The sequence below is a fragment of the Lissotriton vulgaris genome, chromosome 1_1 (genome assembly GCF_964263255.1).
Source record: "Lissotriton vulgaris chromosome 1_1, aLisVul1.2, whole genome shotgun sequence".
Classification (NCBI taxonomy): domain Eukaryota; kingdom Metazoa; phylum Chordata; class Amphibia; order Caudata; family Salamandridae; genus Lissotriton; species Lissotriton vulgaris.
In genome coordinates this window covers 96236757-96259433 of record NC_141685.1, presented here as the reverse complement: position 1 = coordinate 96259433, position 22677 = coordinate 96236757, and the positions used below count along the sequence as shown (strand labels likewise).

The following is a 22677-nucleotide window of genomic DNA, read 5'->3' as shown; positions in this document are numbered from 1 at the left end:
CGGGATGCAGTGCTCGCAACGAAATTCATTTTATTTATTTATATGTTTACTTACCTGTACTCCTCCGTAATCCATAGTTTACTACCCCCCCACCCTGCCCTCCCGCTATCCACATCACCGCCCGTCAGCTACTCCCACCACCGACCACAACTGGTCACATCACTCCTTGCAAATGCCCTCCTTGCGCCGACCAAAGTAGACAGCACCTGCGGCTGGTTCCCAAGGCTGCCCTGCCATGACGTCAGCGGGTACCCCGGAGGACCAGCCAGAATCGTCTCTCGTTCCAAACGACAGTCCTTCCTCCGAACAGCTCAGATCTGCCCTTGCTGTTTGCAGACAGCTTTTAAGGTGCGGGGTATCTCCTCGCAAACCTTTCTGTGAACCTTTCACAGACCCTGCTTAGAGCTTCCAGGGCTGCACGCTTCTCGTAGAGCCCTCCTCAATCCCTTACCTCTTTCATCAAGTCGCCGTGGCGGTAGCTCAACCTCCGGCGGGATGTCCCCTGTCTGCCAGTAAAGGGCCCGCCCACCACCAGACGGGCAAGCCAACTCACTTTCGCAAGCTAATTTTTTGCTCGGGGTTACGTCGCTGGTCAAACCTCTTCCCCGAATTAATAAACCCAAGGCAATTTTTCCATATCCACATCAGAGAAGTTGACACATAGGCACTTCCAAGCTAGGTGCGCTCGCTTTTCCACGAGCCAAAAGATGACACAGAAATAAGGAGTAGTTTCTTTTCTGTAACTCCAGTTCTGTAGTAGGGGTATCTCTATTATTGTCATAATCTAGTGAATAGTCCCGCCCATGTGCGTGGACCCCGGAGCAATAAAAAATAATCTCTTACAGTGTCAAAAAATGCAGAAATGCATAGACACTTAAGAGAGAATTTAAAGACATATAATGCAGCCTATAACAGGCTACACTGTCCAGTACTTCAGCTAGAAATTCCACCAAAAATCCACTAAACAGCACAGCCTGTCCAGATTTCCCTTGCTTTACCAGCAAAATTCCTCTGAATGATAGAGAGGAAGACATAGACAGACAAGCCCCATAGGCTGCCATTATGTGGCTCAGAATAGGATACTGTGCCTTTAAGAGAACTTTCCAGAACTTCACAGTATCCCAGAATGCCCTGCAGGTCCTTCCTACTTTCAGTTCTTTTTGAAGGCGGAACACGCCAGACCTGTAGCATTCCTTACATAAATATCTCTCCACCGGGCGCTTATGACTATAACAGAGATACCCCTACTACAGAACTGGAGTTACAGAAAAGAAACTAATCCTTCTGTAGTAGGGGATCTCTGTGTATAGTCATAATCTAGTGAATAGAATGGCAAGCCCATCCCCACACCAAAGCGGCGGTGGAGAAAAGAAAATCAACACCACTATTGTGCGAACAAATTCCGCAGCGAAGCCTGTCCAACCTGAGCATCCGCCCTGGCATCAGTGTCCAGACAGTTATGCTTAGCAAAGGTATGAACCGACTTCCAAGTGGCGGCCTTGCAAATCTCTGCAATCGGCACATTACGGAGCAATGCTGTCGTGGCAGCCTTGCCCCTGGTGGAATGAGCCTTAGGCTTACCTCCTAAGGTCTTATTAGCTTTCTGGTAACATAGTTGTATGCAGGACACAATCCACCTAGAAATGGACTGCTTAGAGGTCGCAAGACCAGTCCTGACTGAACCATAATTGATAAACAATTGGTCTGACCTACGAATATCTTTGGTCTTATCCAGATACAATTTCAACACCCTCCTAACATCCAGGGAATGTAAAGACCTTTCCGCTGGAGACGAAGGATTCTGAAAAAACGTAGGCAAAGTTATAGTCTGGTTGACATGAAAATCAGAAATAACCTTGGGAAGAAATTTAGGGTGAGTACGCATAACAACCTTAGCAGCATGAAATACAGTATAAGGTTCATTACAACACAACGCCTGAATTTCACTCACCCTGCGGGCCGATGTAATGGCCACGAGGAACGCCGCCTTCCAGGACAGGTGCTGCAACGAAGCCTTATGAATAGGTTCAAAAGGCTCCTTCATCAAACTGGACAGCACCACATTCAATTCCCATGAAGGCGAAGGAAGCCTGACAGGAGGGAACACTTTCTTCAAGCCTTCCAAAAAATCTTTGATCACAGGGATCTGGAAGAAGGAAGTCTGTGAAGGGCTTTTCCTGTAGGCAGTCAATGCAGCGAGATGAACCTTAATGGAATGAACATTAAGGCCAGACCGCGCCAAATGCAGAAGGTAAGGAAGGATGACATCTTCCTTGCACGTCGTTGGGTCAAAGTTCTTGGACACACACCAGATACAAAACCTCTTCCACTTGTAAGCATAAGAAGTCCGAGTGGAAGGTCGCTTAGACTCCTTCAGTATGTCCATGCAATCTTCGGGAAGATTCAAATGGCCATATTGCACTATCTCAGGAGCCATGCCGCCAAACTCAAGGACGAGAGGTTGGGGTGCAACATCTGCCCCCCGAACTTCGTGAGAAGGTCCGGCCTGCACGGCAACCGAATGTGTGGAAGGAGGGACCGGTGTAGCAGGTCCGTGAACCACCACTGTCTGGGCCATTCCGGGGCAATCAGGATCATCCGGGCCCTGGACCGGGACAGCTTGATCAGCACCGCTGGAATCAGGGGAATGGGTGGAAAAGCGTAAACAAAGCTGTTCGACCAGTTGATCCAGAGTGCATTCCCCAGCGTCCCTTGCTGGTAGTACCTGGAGGCGAAGTCTCGGCATTTGCTGTTTTCTGCGGTGGCAAACAGATCTACGTCTGGAGTCCCCCACCTTTCGAAGACTTCTCCTAGCACGTCATCGTTTATGACCCATTCGTGGTTTTCCTGAAGCAGTCTCCTCAGTGCATTCGCCTGAACATTCTACACACCCGGCAGATGGGTAGCCGTTATCGTCAATCCTCTGGCCAGAAGCCAGCGCCAGATCGTCTGCGCCTCCCGAGACAAGGTGCGCGATCTCGACCCCCCCTGCTTGTTGAGGTAGTACATCGTGGTCGTATTGTCCGTCTGTACAAGCAGAGAGTTGGTCCGGAAGGACGGAAGAAACGCCTTCAGTGCCAAGTGAACAGCTCTGAGTTCCAGGAAATTGATGTGATACGTGGTCTCCGTCTGAGACCACGTTCCTTGAATCTGTAAGTCTCCCGAATGCGCTCCCCAGCCCTGGAGAGAAGCCTCCGTCACGATAGTCTGAGTGGGAATGTCCTTGTGGAAGGGAACCCCTCTGAGGAGATTCTCCGCTGAACACCACCACTTCAGAGACTGAAGAGCATGCAGAGACAGTCGTATTCTGTCGTCACAAGAACCTCTCCTCTGGTCCCATTGGTCCTCCAAGCACTCCTGCAGAGGTCTCATGTGTAGTCGTGCATGAGGAGTGAGGAAGATACAAGAGGCCATCGAACCCAGTAGAGAAGACACCGTCCTCACTGTTGTAGATGGAGCGGTCATAAGAGCCTGAGCCTTCCGAAGGATCGATCGCCGTCGCTCCTCCGAAGGAGACACGCTTGCTGACAGCGTATTGATGGTGGCCCCCAAGTATTGAATGCACTGGACCGGGATCGGGACAGACTTGGACATGTTTATGTGCAACCCCAACTTGTTCAAGAGAACGCACGTCTTCTGAAAGTCTGCTAGAGCTTCCGAGAAGGAGGAGGCCTTGATCAACCAATCGTCCAGGTACGGGTAGACAAACACCTTGTTCTTCCTGAGGTGTGCCGCTACCACTGCCATGCACTTCGAGAATGTCCTGGGCGCAGATTTCAGCCCGAAAGGCAGCACTGTGTATTGGTAATGGTTGGTGCCGACTTCAAATCGCAGAAACTTCCTGTGTTTGTACGCGATGGGCACGTGGAAGTACGCATCCTGTAGGTCTATGGCACAAAGCCAGTCCCCCTGTTGCAACTGAGGATAAATCTGATGCAACGACAACATGCAAAACTTTTCTCTGCGAATCCACTTTTTTGCCTGCCGCAAGTCCAGAATGGGCCTGAACTCATTCTTGTCCTTCTTGCGCACCAGGAAGAACCGGGAGTACAGACCTCTTCCTCTTTGAGACAGAGGTACGTCTTCTATCGCCCTTTTCCTTAGCAGGATATCGGCCTCCGCCTGGAGCTCGCGCAGTTGATACTGTGAGCTGACCGGCGGGATCGCTGGAGGAGGGCTGATGAACCGAAGACTGTATCCATTGCAAACAATATTCAGCACCCACTTGTCCTGAGTAATTTTTCTCCACTCTGCCAGAAAAAATTGAACGATTCCCCCCACCGGAGCGGGTAACGGTTGACGGGGAAGTAACCGCTCAGGGTCGAGACCCGGCCGGGCCCTTGTTCGCGGTAGAGGACTGTTGACCCCCTCTACCCTTCTGACGTTTCTGGAAGGGTCTCCGGAACTGCTGCTGTTGTTGCTGCTGCTGTCCCGAAGACTGTCCCCATCCTCTTCCCTGCGAGCCGTAGCGCCTCTGGAAAGGCCTGAAGGATTTCTTCTCTTTGGGCTTCTCCAAGCCCACAGCCGTCAGAGTCTCGGCCTCCGCTTTCATGCGGGCCATCTCATCATCTGCGTGTTTACCGGAAAGGGTCTCTCCGGTAAAGGGCAGATTGGCCACCCGCTGCTGGGCCTCCGGCTTGAGTGACGTGAGCCGTAGCCAGGCGTGCCGCCGCTGGTTGATTCCATGGCAGTAACCATGAGCAGCCAACAGGGAGGTGTCCGCCGCCGCACTGATCACCTGGTTAGAAACCAGCATCCCTTCCTTGAGGATCTCCTGGAAGTCCTCCCTCTTGTCCCTCGGGAGCAGTTCAACGAACTGTTGAAGGGAGTCCCACAGCGCCCGGTCGTAACGGCCTAACAGGGCTGTATCGCTGGCAGCTTTCATGGCTGCGGAAGCGGTCCCACACGCTTTTCTTCCTGCTGAGTCGATCCACCGACTCTCCTTATCTGGTGGCACCGTGGATGACGTGGAGGTAGAGTGCAATTTCCTGGCCGCTGTCACAATCACCGAATCCGGCACCGGATCCATTCTCAGGAATGCAGGATCCGAGTCTGGGGCCCTGTACTTCTTCAGAAGCCGGGACGGGGCGGCCTTCACCACCGCTGGTGTGAGAAACAGCTCCTCCGCAGGTTCCTTCAGTCCAGGCACCAGAGGCAGAAGGGGGCGAGACAAGTGCTTCTTGTGAAGCGTTTCGAATATCACGGACGTCGTTGGTGTTGGAGCCGTCACCGTGATACCCAACTTCGCAACCCCTCTCAGGAGAACCTCCTGGAATGTGGCAATGTCGTCCACTGGAGAGATCCTGGTCTCTGGAGAGTCTGATAATGTCGGCGAGTAGGAAGTATGGGTCCTGCAGGAATCCGTGCGTTACCTGGACCCCCTCCTCCTATGGCGGCGCCTTGATCTGGTGGAGGATCTGTGGCGACTCCTTGATCTTCCTCTCCGTCCGGAGCGTGAACGGGACCTCCTCGGCCGAGGACGATCAACCGGGCCCACTGGAACGGGCGATTTTGGTTTTGACTGAGCCTTAGGTCTAGGCGTACCCTTCGGAGGCGTCAGAAACTTAGGCAACTTAGGCAAGGAGGTCGACGTCGGAGGAACTGGAGGTGGCACCTCCGGCAATCCAGATCCAGGTTGCGGTGGAGGCAGCGGAGGAGGCGTAGGTGTCCTCGGACGGGGCCCCCTCGGCAATGGGGGAGGAGGAGTCACTTTCCCCGACGGGGTACAAACCTCTGAATACACCGAGTGCGGCGAACCCCCTTCCTTGCCAGCCTGGGACGTAGGTGAACCTCCTACGTTGTCAGGTCTTCCCTTCGGAGTCGAAGAACGACGACCATACGGCGAGCGTCGGCCTCTGGACGTCGAGCGGGTCTTCCTTGGCGTCGAACGCCGATGGTGTCTCAACGGTGTTCTTCCATGCCTCGACGTCGAACCTCGGTGCCTCGACGTCGAACCTCGGTGCCTCGACGGCGAACCTCGGTGCCTCGACGGCGAACCTCGGTGCCTCGACGTCGAACCTCGGTGCCTCGACGGCGACCTCATGCGCCTCGACGGCGACCTCTTGCGCCTCGACGGCGACCTCTTGCGCCTCGACGGCGACCTCCTGTGCCTCGACGGCGACCTGGCCCTCGACAGCGACCTTGACGGCGAGGATCTCACCGACGACGTACGCCTCCTCTTCGCCGACGGCGAACGGCGGTATCGCCTCGACGGCGAGCGCCGACGCTGGGGCCGTCGACACCGATCGCTCGACGCCGACGAGGACGACGATGACACAGACACCGGTGACTTCGAAGGTCTGGTAACATCCCTCGACGCCGATCCTCGATGTCGTTTCCTCTCCGACGATGGGGAACAGACCGCAGTCATTCCTTTCGACGCCGTAGAGGGCGCAATGGACCCCGGCGGAGAATGGTGACGTTTGCTGGTCTTCCTGCCCCTAGGGAGCCCCCCAGAGGCCTCAGCATGGGCAGAAGGAGCCCCTCCAGACCCACCTTGAGCCTTCAATCGTCTGTCCTCGAGACCCTGAAGTCTGATCTTCTTCCTTTCCCTCAGGGTCATTCCAGAGAAGCCTTGGCAGATAGTACACTCCTCTGGAACATGAGAAGCTGGAAGGCAGAGGATACACACCTCATGGTGGTCTGACCTGGCCTTTTTCCTGGAGCACTCCGGGCATTTGTCGAATAAGGCAGGCATCTTCGACAAAAACAGAGTGAGAAAACCAAGAAGAAAAGGCCCCACAGCACAATAAAGTACTTCAACTTCGAAAATCAGTGAAAAAACACCAAATAAATCCCAATAGGGAGAGCTCAATGTTCCAGGGTCCTGCTAGCAGGAGCCGGAAAAAAGAACTGAAAGTAGGAAGGACCTGCAGGGCATTCTGGGATACTGTGAAGTTCTGGAAAGTTCTCTTAAAGGCACAGTATCCTATTCTGAGCCACATAATGGCAGCCTATGGGGCTTGTCTGTCCATGTCTTCCTCTATATCATTCAGAGGGATTTTGCTGGTAAAGCAAGGGAAATCTGGACAGGCTGTGCTGTTTTGTGGATTTTTGGTGGAATTTCTAGCTGAAGTACTGGACAGTGTAGCCTGTTATAGGCTGCATTATATGTCTTTAAATTCTCTCTTAAGTGTCTATGCATTTCTGCATTTTTTGACACTGTAAGAGATTATTTCTGATTGCTCCGGGGTCCACGCACATGGGCGGGACTATTCACTAGATTATAACTATACACAGACATCCCCTACTACAGAAGTGTTTGACTCGCTTGTGTTTTTCCCCGACGTGCTTACATGTAAATAGTGCTTATAGAGTAATTGAATGAGGCCGTGTCCCTCCGCAAGTAAACGATCGGATCCCGGTGGGCGGGGCCAAAAGGGGACAGGGTGGCAACTCTCAGTGTAATGATTGTCTCCGGTGCAATCATTACACTGTGTTTTGCATCAGCCATGACGCAAAACGACGAGCACCAATGAAAATTGGAGGCGGAGCCGCGAGATGACTTCTGCAATCGTTTCAATTCCAACAAACCCTCGTAGGACAAGAGCAGCTCATGCACTGCTCACGTAAGGCTGAGACTTAATGCTAATGTAAAAACATAAACACTGGGACTGTAGGAAACTTCCTGGTGTGCAGATGTGCTCCTTGTGAAAGGACTAAATGCAGTCACTCAAAGTATCATTAACCAGTGGCTGAAGTAGGCTGCCCCATGCTGTATGCTGTAAAGGGAGGAAGCGAAATGTGACTGACACAACAGTAGACCAATGGATGAATAGAGCTGGCGGAAAGCCCCATTAAGTAAGTGTATTATACATATCACGTTTGTAAACCAAAAATGTCTTGGCTAACCCCAGCCCTAAATATTCAAAAAGTCAACCCCGCTCCCTCGTAAAAAAACTCCCAGGCTGTGAAAGTCACTATTTATTTAGTTTTTCAAACAATTTGATGAGCTTCTGTGTGAAACATGGAGGCCACTGAGCACATTTTCAGTACTTTCCGAGGAGCTGATGTGGCTTATCTGAGGGCTTAGATATTGCCAGGTTCTGGAGATGTCTAAATGTGGTGGATGGTTATCACCTTCGCTCCTTTGACAGTCGGCCGGCCACCAGCCACACTCTAAATGAGGTGGACAGACTTCAAATACAACCCAAAATCGGAGTCCGCGCTTTATTTTTTTAAAATTTTCTCAGCAGGATTCGTGGACCCAACACGAATTCTGATGATTAAACAAAATGCTTTTTTGGGACCCCCTGAGCAGGCCTAGGGGGTCAGGGTGTTTCTACCCCGCCCCCTTCTCTTGTTTTTCATCTTTTTTGCCCCCTTTTAATTGTGACTCGGTTGCCAAGTCACAAGATGGCTGCCAACACGTCCTGGTTTGGAGTGTTGACAGACAATCAGAGTGAAACTTGTGCCCAGGAGGGTTCGCGAATCCTCCTCGGTACTCAGTTATCGAAATTTTTCTTTTTTAAATTTCTCAGCAACTACTGAACGGATTTATACCATTAAAAAAAGCATGCTTTCTAGACCAAGACCTACCTTTTTGCCAAATTGTAATTATATCTATATATGGAAATTGTATTTATAAAGCACCTACGACCCCTGATGAGGCATTGAATTGGTGTTTTCCAGTTGCCACAACCATCCCCTTCCCAACATTAACCCACAGAGTGCAGTTGTTTGTTTAAGAGTGTAAACCGTAAATGCCATCACAAGTTGGTGACAAATTTCTAAATGTAATATGCCTACCACGGTTACAGAAATACACAGCACTCCTTTATAAACCACTATATTACAAGGTCCAACACTAAAGAGCATTCATGATTTTTACTAAATGTGTTATAATAGTCGAGTAGTTAGCATTACAGTCAAAGAATAATTATAGTACTAAAGCATTGGCAAAATCAAATTACCACAGCGAGTATCAGGCATTACCAGGTCCCGAAATAAGATTAGCTAACCACCCCAAGACTGGCGCCTATGAGCTACTATCCTAACACTTCACATAAAAATGCACTTCAATGAAAACTCTAATACAAGTTACAGTTAGTATGCAAGGACTGTCTCAAAGAATGATACCATGTGGGTTCCATGTTAGATTTCTTGCCACTTGACAAGCAAAGAAATGTTGAGGAGCAATTCAGGAAATGTTATTTTACAATGCCAAGAAATGGCTGCAATGAAGCATAGGAATGTCCCTTCACCAACCATGGCCTTTGAAGTCCATGAAGCCTCACTGTGGCACTCTCTCGGCACACGTTCTAGATCCTTCCGTAAAGGGACATTTCTCAGGACTCTATAAAGTACTGCTTCATTTTTGACCGCTTCAATAACCCTGAGGGCATATGCGCCTAGATCAATGCGATGTTGCAGAACCTGTCCCAGATATTAGCAGTCTTCAGGGGCACCAGCATTGGCATGGAAAGATATGTCAGTGGCCATATTTAGCAAATTGTGTCCTGGCTGTTTTCCCGTTGCCCGTCTCAAGTGCCCATGTTGAGAGGGCCTTTTCACAGATAAAAGTTTACATGTGAAGGAAAGAGTGAGCGAGAATAACCAATGACTCACTGAAGAAGTATTGTATGGTGCACTACAATAAGGTGATTTGTAGAAATGCATTTGGACCTCATATATGCTGTCCATACACTGTCAATATACCATGCAGACCCTATGTAACATTGTTATGCACGTACCCTGGGTACTTGAGTGTTAGACCTGGCACCTTGGCGTGAGTCTCCCTTCCACTTTTTGCTGATGTGCCTCCGATGTTTTGCTGGTTTTCCGATACTCAGGGCACTGCGCCACGGCTGACCCGTGCCGCAGTGCAAGTGCTCCCTACTGTACATGTACATGCGATTGGTATCCATGATTGGTTCATTGGATTTACTGTTAGTCCCTAGTAAAGTGCACTAGAGAGTGCCGGGGCTTGTAGATGCCAATACTGCTGGTGGGCCTGCAGCGCTGGTTGCGCCACCCACCGAAGCAGCCGTAAAGATGTGTCTGGGAACTGCGACCGCAGAACCCGCGTGCGGTCTCGTACTGTCACGCTAGCTGGGCAAGTGCACCCACTTGCCAGCCCCGAACCTTCCCTTGTCTACATATTAGTCACCCCTATGGTAGACCTGCGGGCAGGGTGCGTTGTAGGTGTAAGGTAGGACAAGCCCTGATGTGTGTGGCATGTCCTAGTAGTGACTTACAACCAAAACCGTATTTCACTATTGAAGGCTACCTGCTCCATTAGGCCAGACTGGGCTGCTGGAATTATTACACCCTATAATCCCAGCAGGCTCAAGGAGCATGGTAGCGAGTCGTGTTTAGTATGCCTGAACTCAGGATGATAAAATATTTCTTTTAGTAAAGTTTATTTTAGTATCCTGGGTTTGCAAATGCTACTTCTAACCATTTCAGCCCGCCTCTGCTGGTATGTGTATCTGACTGTCTGGGACGTGTGAGTGACAGGGCTGGGGGGATGACAGGTGGTGAATGCGCAGATTACACCTTAGTGGGAGGTAGGAGTGCCTCTTGACTCGAACTGTAGCTGTGCTCTGCCACCACAATGCTGGCTCCACCCTCCTGGGGAGCGACTGATGACTCAGCCGGCACCTGGCCCAGGAAGGGCGAAGCCCCCATCAACAAGGTACTCTGGCAGCCCCTGTCCGCACAATGCTGGCTCCACCTCCTGTGGGGCGTCTGATGCGCCTGCCCCTCACACTGAAAGCAGAAGCCGGAGTACACCCACCAGGGTACTCAAGGACTGAGAGTGGCTATGCAAAGGCCCCCCTGGCCTGCGAGAACAAAAGAAATGGCCTATAAAAGAAGGAGCCCTGCTCCTTGAAAATTAGATCCTGTTTGGGCTACAGAAGGAACTCTGCCCGACGAGAAGGACCGTGAGAGACAAGGAAGGGTGCTGACTCTTGCCTGTATCTGGTGCCTTGCTGCCGAAGGAGAGGAAGAAGGAAAGACTGCGAGAAGACTTTTGCTTTACTTTGTGCCAAACTCTGCTAAAAGATCTCCAAGGGCTTGCAAACTGAACTTGCCCCCTGACCAGCGCCCCAGGACCAGTGGGCGCTACACCCTGAAGAAAGCGACTGTGTGTGCTGCTTATCGCTGCAGTACCGACGGAGGAATCTCCTCCAAGGCAACGACATCCACCTGACCACCGTGACCGGGGCCCAAAGCAACAGCGAAAGCAAAGTAAGGACCAGCCGCCGCTGGCCCGAACACCGTGACCGCAACTGCACCGGGAGCCCGAGAGCAAAGCGAAGGAGGACCCGTCCGGTCCGAGCTCTCGAGTTGGCTGCGCCACGAGCAGCCAATCCACTTGCAAAGACGGACAGTTGCCCTGTGAGAATTCACTAGGTCGGTATCTTGCCCGACAGCTCAGCTGTGAGCGCACAGCTGCACCGGCACTTGGCTGGGTACGTCCTGCACTTGGGGACCGTACTGCCACTTGCCGCCACCACACAGCCGCCGCCTCCAGGGTCGGAGCGGACGACGAGGAGAGGACCCTGCCGCCACAGAACACCGCTGCCCCGGATGACCCGTGAACTGCTCGGCTGAGAGCCGCAACGAACAGCGACCCCGGGAAGGCAACGCGACGTGGGACAGATCCCCTGGAAGCCGCCTGCTCCACAAGAACTTTGTTGACACCGGCCTGAGGGCCCTAAGAGAACGCTTATTGCTAGAAAGAACTGTGGCAACTTGAACTAAGTAACTTGAAACCGATACCTTAAAGTACGTTGACTGTATTCACCAACCTGCTTAAAATCTATATAAAGATATATATTTTTACAGAATACAGCCTGGTCTCGTTGTGTGGTGGGTTGGTTGTAAAGGTGTAATATTGCAAGTGTTTAACCCTATGTGCCCCAAAGATTAGCCTACGACTGCTTAAGCCACACTACCTAGAGGGTAAGCAGAGGTTGTCTGGAAGGTAACCCTCAGCCCTGACGAGGAAGAGAGAGTCCCTGCTTGTCGCTAGTGTTGCACTGCGCCAATTAGAGCCCCCCCCTTCCTACATTGGACGCAGCGGTGAGGATTTTTCGAATTTACACTTGCGATATCTATACCTGAGCTTCTGACCACTACACAGGGATTACGGTCCAGTGACTTAGCCACAGACTTTGCTTTTTGAATTTTGCCGAAAGAAGATTCCGAGTGCGAGAACCATGCCGGGCACGAAGAGCCTGGATGGAGCGGAGTCCACAACCTCTGAGGTGTTGGAGGTGGAGTGGGACGCCGCGAAGCTGGATACATACACCAAAGATGAACTCAAGTTCTTTTGCAAGAAACTCAAGGTTCCGCACGCTGGTTGCAAAAACAAGCCACAGCTCTACAAGGCCATGAAAGCCTGGATAGAGTCCAGAAAGGCCCCAGAGATTCAAGACGCCCTCGCAGAGCAAGATGTGACGGAGGAGCAGAATGCACTTGGGGACCTGACTGACCTCGAAAGGCAAGACAGCGTGCACAGCTTTGGAAAAGGCCTGTCGCCAGAGGAGCTGGCGGACAGGAAGGAAACGAGGAATCACGAAAGAAAGCTGGCAGAATTAAAAATCCAACTGGAGCTTGAAACCAAAAGAATGGCGCTGGAAGAGCGAAAGCACCAGATGGATTATGAAGTAAAAATGAGGGAGATAAGTCTCAAGGAGAGAGACTTGGATCGTCCTCCCTCTGGTGGCAGCACATCGCCAGTGCAGGTAGAGTCAAGAGTGCACATCCCGAAGGACGTAGTTAAAGAGTTCTTTAAGGGGGATGACATAGGACAGTGGTTTAGGGCATACGAGGTAGCCATGTCCTCCCACCGGGTCCCTGACAAGGATTGGGGAGCGGGGTTGTGGGGAAGGTTCCTTAGCGAAGGGAGAGATACCTTGCTAGATTTGCCCGTTGAGAATCAGAGATCCTATTCCCACATGAAAGAAGCTTTAATGAACAGGTACGGGCTTACCCCTGAAATGTATAGACAGAAGTTTAGGGGATGTACTAAGCGGCCTGGGAATACGTATGTGGAGTATGTGACTTACTTTTGCAGAGCACTGGATGGTTGGGTGAAGGGTAGCAAAGTGAATGATTTTCAAGGTCTCTTTGATTTGATTGCATGGGAGCACTTGTCTGATCACTGTTTTCCTGAGTTACGCCAACACCTGATCGCTAGCAAGCTGTCCAACCCGAGGAAGCTTGCTGAGGAGGCGGACCGCTGGCTCAGCACCAGGGTCCACAAGGGTCCCGTGGGAGACTCCGCCAAGAGTGGGCAGGGTCCCCAGCAGAAGAGTGGGGGGACAAGGGGGGAAAACAGAAAGGGTTCCAAAAAGGCCCCCAAAGTAGTTCCCAGGGGAGCCCGCAGCAGGGTTCTCAGCCTCCCCCACCCCCGAAGCAGAATGGGGCCCCGACAGGTAAACCTGTTCCAAAGGGGCCCTTCAATTGTTTCAAATGTGGCGAGCCTGGGCACATATCCAGTGACCCCAAGTGTCGCCTGTTTGGAAAACCCGCACCCACTGGTGCTCCGCCCCGTCAAGTGACTAGTGTTCACTTAGGAGAAGAAGTGATGGTCCCGGGGGGTGGAGATCCCGTTCACATGACCCTAGTCTCGCTAGGAGACAGTGAGATGATCCCTACGAACTACCTGCCCTCTAACACTAAGAAATATGGGCAGGTGGTGATCATCAATGGTAAGGAAGCTGAGGCTCTTAGAGACACAGGAGCCAGTGTGACTGCAGTGAGGCAGCACCTGGTGTCTCAAGAGCAGGTTGTACCCCATGCCTACTGTAGGGTTATCAACGCTGATAATTCAGAGAGTCAGTGTCCGATGGCTCAAGTTCCCTTCGAGTGGGGGGGGTCTCTGGTACTCTGCAGGTCTGTGTAAGAAAAACCATGCCTGTTGACTGTTTGCTAGGGAATGACTTGGAACACTCCCCTTGGGAAAAGGTGGAGAAGACGACTCACCTGCGGATGGTGGGTCTGCCTGACTGGGCGTGCGTGACCACCCGGTCGATGGCAGCCAGTAGGGGTGATCAAGAGGTCCTGGGGCCTGAAGGAGAGGCCCAGGAACCGGCCTTAGGGAGAAGGCGCAGGGGGCGCGGGAAACCGGCCCCTGAAGTTCCCACGGTCCAGGAGGAAGCAGACCTTGAGGGGGATGCCCTGGAGCCTACAGGGGAACAGATCGCCGAACTGGGGGACCTGCCTGAGCTGACCCATTGGCAGCAAGAAGGAGGACCCTCCAGGGAGGAATTCTGCAAGGAGCAGAAAGAATGCCCTTCTCTCGTGGGTATGCGGCAGCAGGCTGCAGACCAGGCCAATGGTGTTCAGGCCAAAACACATTACGTGTACTGGGAGAACGACCTCCTGTATTCAGAGCCTAAGGCTGCTGAACCTGGGTCAGCCCGTGTGCTGGTGGTACCCCAGAAGTTCAGAGCCTTCCTACTGGGTCTGGCTCACGATGTGCCTTTAGCAGGACATTTGGGGATGGACAAGACCTATGACAGGCTTGTCACCCACTTTTACTGGCCCCAAATGCATAAGAGTTCAGATGCTCATTTCAGAACCTGTCCGACTTGCCAGGCAAGTGGGAAGACGGGAGGGAAGAACAAGGCTCCCCTCCAACCCTTCCCTGTGGTCGGTACGCCATTCCAGCGAGTGGGTATTGACATCGTTGGGCCTCTGGACCCCAAGACAGCCATGGGCAACAGGTTCATCCTGGTCTTGGTGGATCATGCCACCCGGTACCCTGAAGCCATCCCTCTGAGGACGGTGACGGCCCCCGTGGTGGGACGTGCACTGATGGGAATTTTCTCACGAGTAGGATTCCCTCTAGAGGTGGTGAGCGACAGGGGGACCAATTTCATATCCAAGTATATGAAGTCCCTTTGGCAAGAGTGTGGCGTAACGTATAAGTTCACCACACCTTACCATCCCCAAGGAAACGGGTTGGTTGAGAGATTCAACCGAACCCTGAAGGGCATGATCATGGGCCTAGAAGGTCCGATGAGGCGTAAGTGGGACGTCCTCTTACCATGCCTACTCTTTGCATATCGCGAGGTACCACAGAAGTCCCTAGGGTTCAGCCCCTTTGAACTGCTGTACGGTCATCCCGTGAGACGACCGCTGAGTTTGGTAAGGGAAGGCTGGGAGCAATCTCCCAGGAAACCTCCCCAGAATGTATATAGCTACATGCTGGCCTTCAGAAACCAGACCAGACGCTTCAGACAACTTGCCGAGGCAAATCTGGAAGCGAGCCAGGAGGAAATGAAGCGGTGGTACGACCAGAATGCCACTCTGGTCGAGCTTCAGCCTGGACAAGAGGTGTATGTCCTGGCCCCAGTGGAGCCCTGTGCCCTTCAAGATAAGTGGACGGGCCCATTTGAGGTTGTGGAGCGCAAGAGCCCCGTCACATACTTGGTGGACATGAAGACGCCCAGGAACCCTTTGCGGGTCCTACATGTCAACCGCCTCAAGCCCCACTTGCGAAGGTCCGAAGTGGGCATGTTGTTGGCAACTGATGACGGAATGGAGGAGGAGTCGGAGCCTCTTCCTGACCTCTTGGTGGCCTGTGAGAAAGATGGGTCAGTGGATGGAGTTAACCTCTCACCCACCCTGACCGCCGAACAACAGGAAGACTGCCGCCAGTTGCTGGGGCAGTTTCCAGATCTGTTCTCCCTGGTTCCGAGTGTCACAGATTGGTGCGTCCATGATGTGGACACTGGAGACAGCTTACCTGTGAAGCATAAGGCTTACAGGGTGACTGACCGGGTCCGGGCCTGCATCAAGGAGGAGGTCTCCAAGATGCTTGCCCTCGGGGTGGTTGAGTCTTCCAGCAGTCCTTGGTCCAGCCCCGTGGTCTTGGTTCCGAAGGCTGCTGCGCCGGGTGCCACACCCGAACTCCGGTTCTGTGTGGACTACAGAGGACTCAATTCAGTCACGAAGACTGACGAGCACCCCATCCCCAGAGCTGATGAGCTCATTGATCGGCTGGGGGCTGCCAAGTTCCTGAGTACGTTTGATTTAACGTCTGGGTACTGGCAGATCGCCTTGACCGATGGGGCAAAGGAGAGGTCGGCATTCTCTACACCAGATGGGCATTTCCAGTTCCGGGTTATGCCATTTGAAATGAAGAATGCCCCTGCCACCTTTCAGAGATTGGTAAACCAGGTGCTGGCTGGGCTGGATGAGTTCAGTGCCGCCTACCTGGATGACATCGCGGTGTTCAGTGGCACCTGGCCAGAACACCTGCGACACCTCTGGGAAGTGTTGATGGCCCTGCGCAGAGCAGGCCTCACAATCAAGGCAAGCAAGTGCCAGATTGGGCAGGGTTCAGTGGTGTACTTGGGACACCAAGTTGGGAGTGGCATGGTAGCACCCTTGCAGCCCAAAATTGAGACCATCCTGGCTTGGGAACCCCCCCAAGACCCAGACTGCAGTGAGAGCCTTCCTGGGGCTCACTGGGTATTACAGGAGGTTTGTCAAGGGCTGTGGCACGATCGTGACCCCCTTGACAGAGCTGACTTTGAAGAAGCAGCCCAGGAATGTGATTTGGACTGACACCTGTCAGAAGGCTTTTGACACCATGAAGACTGCCATGTGCACGGCGCCCGTGCTCCTGGCTCCGGATTTCTCCAAGGAATTCATAGTGCAAACAGACGCTTCAGAGCATGGTGTAGGGGCTGTTCTTTCACAGATGACTGAGGAGGGCTTTGACCAACCCGTAGCCTTCATAAGTAGGAGGTTACTTCCACGGGAAAGTAGGTGGAGTGCAATAGAGCGTGAAGCATTTGCTGTGGTCTGGGCGCTGAAGAAGCTAAGACCCTACTTGTTTGGGTCTCACTTCCGAGTTCAGACGGACCACAGGCCCCTCAGATGGTTGATGCAAATGAGGGGTGAGAACCCGAAACTGTTGAGGTGGTCCATTTCTCTATAGAGTATGGACTTTACGGTGGAACACCGCCCTGGCACCGATCACGCCAACGCTGACGGTCTGTCCAGATTTTTCCGCCTTAGTGATGTGGAACTCCCTGGGGAAGGGTAGTTCCCCCCACATTTCAGCTGGAGGGGACACATGTTAGACCTGGCACCTTGGCGTGAGTCTCCCTTCCACTTTTTGCTGATGTGCCTCCGATGTTTTGCTGGTTTTCCGATACTCAGGGCACTGCGCCACGGCTGACCCGTGCCGCAGTGCAAGTGCTCCCTACTGTAAATGTACATGCGATTGGTATCCATGATTGGTTCATTGGATTTACTGTTAGTCCCTAGTAAAGTGCACTAGAGAGTGCCGGGGCTTGTAGATGCCAATACTGCTGGTGGGCCTGCAGCGCTGGTTGCGCCACCCACCGAAGCAGCCGTAAAGATGTGTCTGGGAACTGCGACCGCAGAACCCGCGTGCGGTCTCGTACTGTCACGCTAGCTGGGCAAGTGCACCCACTTGCCAGCCCGAACCTTCCCTTGACTACATATTAGTCACCCCTATGGTAGGCCTGCGGGCAGGGTGCGTTGTAGGTGTAAGGTAGGACAAGCCCTGATGTGTGTGGCATGTCCTAGTAGTGACTTACAACCAAAACCGTATTTCACTATTGAAGGCTACCTGCTCCATTAGGCCAGACTGGGCTGCTGGAAATATTACACCCTATAATCCCAGCAGGCTCAAGGAGCATGGTAGCGAGTCGTGTTTAATATGCCTGAACTCAGGATGATAAAATATTTCTTTTAATAAAGTTTATTTTAGTATCCTGGGTTTGCAAATGCTACTTTTAGAAAGTTAGCATTTGCTTGCCTAACCATTTCAGCCCGCCTCTGCTGGTATGTGTATCTGACTGTCTGGGACGTGTGAGTGACAGGGCTGGGGGGATGACAGGTGGTGAATGCGCAGATTACACCTTAGTGGGAGGTAGGAGTGCCTCTTGACTCGAACTGTAGCTGTGCTCTGCCACCACAATGCTGGCTCCACCCTCCTGGGGAGCGACTGATGACTCAGCCGGCACCTGGCCCAGGAAGGGCGAAGCCCCCATCAACAAGGTACTCTGGCAGCCCCTGTCCGCACAATGCTGGCTCCACGTCCTGTGGGGCGTCTGATGCGCCTGCCCCTCACACTGAAAGCAGAAGCCGGAGTACACCCACCAGGGTACTCAAGGACTGAGAGTGGCTATGCAAAGGCCCCCCTGGCCTGCGAGAACAAAAGAAATGGCCTATAAAAGAAGGAGCCCTGCTCCTTGAAAATTAGATCCTGTTTGGGCTACAGAAGGAACTCTGCCCGACGAGAAGGACCGTGAGAGACAAGGAAGGGTGCTGACTCTTGCCTGTGTCTGGTGCCTTGCTGCCGAAGGAGAGGAAGAAGGAAAGACTGCGAGAAGACTTTTGCTTTACTTTGTGCCAAACTCTGCTAAAAGATCTCCAAGGGCTTGCAAACTGAACTTGCCCCCTGACCAGCGCCCCAGGACCAGTGGGCGCTACACCCTGAAGAAAGCGACTGTGTGTGCTGCTTATCGCTGCAGTACCGACGGAGGAATCTCCTCCAAGGCAACGACATCCACCTGACCACCGTGACCGGGGCCCAAAGCAACAGCGAAAGCAAAGTAAGGACCAGCCGCCGCTGGCCCGAACACTGTGACCGCAACTGCACCGGGAGCCCGAGAGCAAAGCGAAGGAGGACCCGTCCGGTCCGAGCTCTCGAGTTGGCTGCGCCACGAGCAGCCAATCCACTTGCAAAGACGGACAGTTGCCCTGTGAGAATCCACTAGGTCGGTATCTTGCCCGACAGCTCAGCTGTGAGCGCACAGCTGCACCGGCAGTTGGCTGGGTACGTCCTGCACTTGGGGACCGTACTGCCACTTGCCGCCGCCACACAGCCGCCGCCTCCAGGGTCGGAGCGGACGACGAGGAGAGGACCCTGCCGCCACAGAACACCGCTGCCCCGGATGACCCGTGAACTGCTCGGCTGAGAGCCGCAACGAACAGCGACCCCGGGAAGGCAACGCGACGTGGGACAGATCCCCTGGAAGCCGTCTGCTCCACAAGAACTTTGTTGACACCGGCCTGAGGGCCCTAAGAGAACGCTTATTGCTAGAAAGAACTGTGGCAACTTGAACTAAGTAACTTGAAACCGATACCTTAAAGTACGTTGACTGTATTCACAAGCCTGCTTAAAATCTATATAAAGATATATATTTTTACAGAATACAGCCTGGTCTCGTTGTGTGGTGGGTTGGTTGTAAAGGTGTAATATTGCAAGTGTTTAACCCTATGTGCCCCAAAGATTAGCCTACGACTGCTTAAGCCACACTACCTAGAGGGTAAGCAGAGGTTGTCTGGAAGGTAACCCTCAGCCCTGACGAGGAAGAGAGAGTCCCTGCTTGTCGCTAGTGTTGCACTGCGCCAATTAGAGCCCCCCCCTTCCTACATTGAGGGAACTCACACACATTTTGAGGTCGGGCTGAAGTCTCACAGAGAGCAGAGGCCAGAGAGAGTGACTGATAGCGCCATTAACATCTGCGACGACAGACACCCTGCAAAGAGATGGACACGCTACAGACATGTCTCATAGACACACGTAAAGACATCCCTATTCTCTTCACAAGCACACACCGACCCTGCAGACACACATCCTCCTACAGAGGTAAATTAAAAACACACACACAGCTACGTTTCTCTGCTTGACAGGCCTCCTACCTGGCAGGCTCAAGGTCAGACAATGCCTCAAACCAGCCTATGCCACAAGAAACCATTGCAATGACTAAAGCCTTTGCCTAGTCTGAGGGATGGAAACAAGGGTAAGAGGGGTACAGGGGCACAGGGCAGCAGGGCAGCCTTGACATCAACTGCCTGGGGGACATGCTTAGAACATAGGGGTAGAGGTGTGCAAGTAAACAAATTAACAGGGAGAGACGAATAAAGGATGTGCACACATTTCTCACAGTGCACTAAGATGCAGCACAGTGTGCACAGATACTTCACGGTGCAATAAGATGCTGTGTAGTGTACAGATTTCTCATTGTGCAGTACGATCCACTGCAATGCAGTGCCACAGAGTCCTCACAGTGCAGTGTGATGCAGTGTCATAGATTTCTCCTAGTGAATTAAGATGCAGTGCAGCATGCTCAGATTGCTCAAAGTGCAGTAAGATGCAGGGCAATGTGCAGATTCCTCCTAGTGCAATAAAAGGCAGTGCACAGATTACTCATAGTGCAGTAAGATGCAGTGCACAGATTACTCACAGTGCAGTAAGATACAGTGTAGTGTGCACAGACTCCTCGCGGTGTTGTAAGATGCACTGAGGTACAAATATTTCTCAAGGTGCAGTAAGATGCAGTGCAGTGACAGATTCCTCATGGTGCAGTAAGACGCAGTGCAGCATGCACAGGCTCCTCACAGTACACTAAGTTGCAGTGCAGTGCACAGATCTCCTCTTTAACTCCAATGATGCCCACAAATCCCCCCAGACTGGAAGGAAAGCCCACAGGGGCCCCCGGATAGAAGAGCCCAGCTCAGCCCCAGGGCCCCAGATAGAACAGCCCAGATCAGCCCCAGAGGCCCCCAGATAGAACAGCCCAGATCAGCCCCAGGGCCCCCGGATAGAAGAGCCCAGCTCAGCCCCAGGGGCCCAGATAGAAGAGCCCAGCTCAGCCCCAGGGGCCCCAGGATAGAAGAGCCCAGCTCAGCCCCAGGGGCCTCCAGATAGAAGAGCCCAGCTCAGCTCCAGGGGCCCCCAGATAGAAGAAACCAGCTCACCCCTAGTGGCCCCCGGATAGAAGAGCCCAGCTCAGCCCAAGGCCCCTGACTAAAAGAGCCCAGCTCAGCCCCAGGGGCCCTGGATAGAAAAGCCCAGCTCAGCCCCAGGGGCCACCGGATAGAAGAGCCCAGCTCAGCCCCTGGGGCCCCCGGATAGAAGAGCCCAGCTCAGCCCAGCTCAGCCCGGCTCCTGCAGAGATTCCCTCCAGGATTATTCAGTCTATTTCTACAAACACAGCAGAAGGTGCTGACAATCTCCTACCTGAGCAGAGACCTGTGCAGACATGTCCAGGCTCTCTCCTCCCCATGGGGCTGGGGGGGCAGATCTGGGGTCTGAGGGGGGGGGGGGTCTGTGAGGGTCTGTAGATGATGGTAACTTCCCACCAGACAGGGCTCCTTCCTCCTCTGCAGCAGGCTGGACACACCAGGAGAGGGAGGAAGTGATGTTACCACCGCTGCTGGTGCTGTCTCTGCCGCCGCTGACCCGGAAGAGGAAACCCTTCTCCCTTTCATACAATGAGCAGCTCAGTGGGTTTCATCAGCAGGCGAGGAGTGCCCTCTGGTGGCCACTTACGGAACTGCCGCATCCAGGCTCCAGCAGGGAAACAAGATTTGGTACATGTAAAGACCTGGGATTTCAGATGTCACAGACGTGAATGTTTTTAAGGGTCAGACAGTTCAAGTACAGGCCTCACACTTGGCTGCTGCTGTGGAAAGGATGTATAGCTTCACTTCAGATGAGCATCTTCCAAACACTGAGTATTTACAGAAAGATGACAACTGGAAGCGACAGTCTGCATTTCAATGAATATATCTGTATTTCAATTAATATATCTCTATTTCAATTAATATATGAGCATGCCGGTCAGTTTTGCAATTAAACTGGCCAGCTTATTTATTTTTAAAATAATTTATTTGCAGTTTTTCATATCCACAACGCAGTACGTAGCAAAGTAAACAGAGGAAAATACCATGGAGTTTTAAACACTAGATCAGTGACAATGCGGCATAGGTCATGTGTCAAAGTGAAAATTTAAGGACCAGCGTATTTCTAATTTTCCTGTGTCTGTGGCATATTGCAGATTTTGAATACAGTTTTATATCCTCGAACAAGATTGAAATGTAGGAACTAACTAGGTTTTGAGTTTCTGGTTTAAGAGCACAACTGTCTCCTAAAATATTAAGATAGCGGCCTCTTCCAGGCTTTGTTGTTTTGTTTAAAGTAAAGACCACCCTCTTTCAACAAAAATTCACTGACAAAAAATAAAGCAATACATTTATGAAACAATTAACTCCTAAGATCATAGAGCAATCAATTATGATCCAAACATTTCTTACAGTGTGCATTGTATCATGAAAATGAGTGGGCGTTACTGGCCTAAAGAACAGGGGAGGGGCATTTTACTACTCAAAAATATTGTTCACCTTCACATAGGCCCTTATATGACAGTACCCTCATCATCAATACACCATTGATTAGTGAGTGCGTCAACTCATTGTAGCATTGCCATGCAAGCAGCCATGGGTGCCTCGACGTGGACATTAGTTCAGAGGTATATACCTCAGAGCCCTAAAGCCTCACTCATCATGAGTGACCCTCACACATTTAGAGGTCATGCTGAAGTCTCACTGAAACTTGGTTCATTCTTCAAGACTATAGGGATAAACTAGAACATCACACATGACTTCTGGTGTGTGCTGAGTAGCATCTCACTAACTTTCTGCACAGAGCAGACTCCCCGTCCCACATTTTGGTGGCAAACCCTTTCTTATATTTGACCTTGAGCACTGCACATGTTACAGTTCTATAGAATGCTAATGTGAATGTCTAATTTAGTGAGACTTGGTTTTTAATTGTATCACTTTACATGTGTTCGCATCATGTCTATAAATTCAGTAATGTCTCTAATGGCCTTTTTTAATATCTCAATTCTTTATTGATTTTCCTTATACAATCAGCATATAACAGGT

General features: G+C 52.0%; 1 protein-coding gene across 1 annotated transcript in view; it reads right to left on the bottom strand.

The window, feature by feature from the left end:
• The window catches only part of LOC147737545 (uncharacterized), a 36465-nt gene extending 15424 nt beyond the window's left edge, over positions 1-21041 (bottom strand). Inside the window, exon 1 of the mRNA XM_086934928.1 lies at positions 20969-21041. The gene's annotated coding sequence lies outside the window, so the exon portion shown is untranslated. The remainder of the gene's footprint in view (positions 1-20968) is intronic.
• Between the last annotated feature and the right edge of the window lie 1636 nt (positions 21042-22677).